Raw genomic sequence first — 3,067 nt, 5'->3', positions numbered from 1 at the left:
ATCAACTGGTGCGACAGCGGTAAGTCTTTGGATTTACAATGCTAAAATCAGGGGTTTGATTTCCTTCGGTAGACACAGCAAATAGCTCGATGTGGATATGCTATAAGAAAACACACACATTAAATTTTTTACAGCACAACATACACACAGTGTGGGGGTAGGGCACACAAAGGAATGCAATGAAACTAATGGCCGCCAATATTGCAATAATACTTGAACTCAGATGAAGTTCATACGACAACAGCCGCCATAACGCTGATATGAAGTGCTGTTTCTTGAGTTATACCCATTTCCTACTTTGACCCGTGACCTTACAACTTCATCTCATAAGACATTTCTGTGGCCAATGACAGTCAATTAATTTGATAACATGAAACAGTGTGGAAAGACATTAAAAGGTGGGTGTTGAAAGCGAGTGACAGAAAGCATCTCTACCGCCACAAATTTTCCTGCTACTTCTTCATGCAAAATCACCCTGACCATCACACAGTGTATACTATGTTTCAAGTGTATACATATTGAGTTATTTAAGCTTATGCAAAACTTATCTAACTAACCTAATAAGTTTCTATTTTTTACATTTTAGTTACGCTTATAACAATATATATATAAACATAAAATATAGTACTTATGTTCGACATCTTTTTTTGTTGTTGTTGTTTAATTTTCGGTTGCCGATGGAATTTAAGCCTACTTTTGTGATAATGATACTAGTATATTAAGTAATTTCTATTTCGTTAAATAATGCATCCAAGAACAAAGAATAATAACATGCACAAAAAAATCAATGTCCTATAACTATTATAATTTAACTGGCTCTCTGACAAAGACATAAGAGTTTTAAAATCTCTTAGCTGCTCGATCCGAACACCACGAGATAAATTTTCAAACTGAGGATGAAATTGACAATACTCTGTACCAAATACAACGTAACAATATAAGCCATTTGATAGATTAGAACTTTGTATTTCTATTGGTTATAAATGATACAATATAAAACGTAAGAGAGAATTATAAGCAATTTGTGAAAGAGAGAATGTGAGAGATGGGCGTGGCAAGTAGGTCTAAGTTTCTTTAAACAAAGAAGACTGGAGGCTTAGAAAATTAAACTTTCTCTTATTAATATCTTAATTATAATGATTAATTTATGTTAAACTTTGCGCTTCAAAGAAGAGTTGTTAATAAATTAGAGAATGGTCAAAATCTGGAAAACAAATGTCACAATTCTCATACACGGGGAGATTGCTGATTTATTTAAATATTTACTTTTAAAATTAAGAAATTAAAGCTTATATGAGATTAGAATTTGATTTATTGGTAATTCTTCCACAGTTCCAGACTTCAAATATATAATTGTTCAGGAAATAACAAGCATACCAGATAAGATGTGCATTATTGGTATAATATCCATTATCACACGAATGCAATGCATCCTGTACGCTTGAGTAGCACACTTTTAACAGTCTGTGATTGATCATACATTAAGTTAGATTGGCATTCCTGGTGACACTACGTGAAAACAGTTACATTCTCATTGTAATAATACTCTTAGCATCCTTATGTAATTTCCTTTTCCTATGCCAAACTATTTGTAAGATATAACGCAATGAACTGCGAAAGTTTCTTTAGAATCACCCTGCAGTACGTAATTTTTACTTAAGTAAGAGGATTAGTGTACGTGTACTACCTTTGTACCAGCGGTTTATCAAGAATAGATAACTAAATGTATAGCATCTGCATAACGTTTTTTTAAAAAAATTGCATAAATATATCTGAATAAAGATCCATTTTGTGTTAGTTCTGGATATATATAAAATATGATTATATTAATAGCATCACATTCGGACAATTAAAGGAAAATCAACGGAATTGGTGAGGTTTAGAAAATATAGCTTATTTTAAATGAATTATACTTCATAACTTTTCCAATAATATGATTTTAAAAATAGTGTTCACTTTAAAAGTTTCCTTTAACATATTTTCACTGGCTATCATTTGTAAATTTCACAAATGTCTTCAAAAAGTTTTAAAGGGACAAGAAAGAGCTTATTAGCCAATAAAGGATGTCCCTTCCAATTCCTAACTACAACCAGCCATTACTACTTATGTATTCATCCAATCTTTCATTAAACTCAGTTAAAATTTCTGCCTCCACCACCCTTGAAGGCAGCTCATTCCAAAAGCCAAACACCCCCTTTGAAAAGTAATACTATTTAAACTGCAAACGACTCCTACGCTGCCAAAATTTGAATTCATGACCCCTCGTCCTATTGTTTTCACTAATAAGCATGGAAAACGTTTGATGGATCTATATTAACTATACCCTTAATAATCTTACACACCTCAATCATATCTCTTCTGACACTTCTCCTCTCCAGAGAAAACAAGTTTAGAGATTTTAGTTTCTCCTCATAGGACGATTCCACCATCCCAGGTATAAGCTTAGTGGCTCTTCTCTGAACCTTCTCCAACAATTCAATGTCCTTCTTGGGGAAGGGAGCCCCAAACTGTACACAGTACTACTCTAAAGGAGGCCTTACAAGTGATCAATACAGTGAAACAATAATATCCCTTGTCTTATATTCAATATTTCTATAGATGCTACCCAAACTCTATTAGCCATATTGCTAGCTAAAATCCCTGTTTAGATGATTTAAGTGATTTTTCCTTCACAACACCAAGATATTTTTCTTCAATCACAGTATTTAATGTATTCCCATTTAAGTTTTGAAAAATAATTTGAATTGTGAAAACCTACATGAATGACCTTACATTTTGGATAATTAAACATCATCTGCCACGTATTGGCCCAATGCATCAAATGATCTAAATCTCCCTATAAGTCTGCAGCATCTTTGATACAGTTAGCCACCCCAAATATCTTAATGTCATCTGCAAACTTCAACATTTTGTTAGTCATTCCAGAGTCAATATCATTAATATAGATCGCAAATAGCAGAGGACCCTGCCCAGAGCCCTGAGGCACACCGCTTGTAACTGTTATCCAGACAGATTTAACTCCATTTATTACTACTCTCTGCTGTCTACTCTCCAGCCAGTTTTCTAT

This window comes from Limulus polyphemus, unplaced genomic scaffold, assembly GCF_000517525.1.
Source record: "Limulus polyphemus unplaced genomic scaffold, Limulus_polyphemus-2.1.2 Scaffold53, whole genome shotgun sequence".
In the NCBI taxonomy this organism is placed as follows: domain Eukaryota; kingdom Metazoa; phylum Arthropoda; class Merostomata; order Xiphosura; family Limulidae; genus Limulus; species Limulus polyphemus.
Note: the sequence above shows the minus strand (reverse complement) of the source record.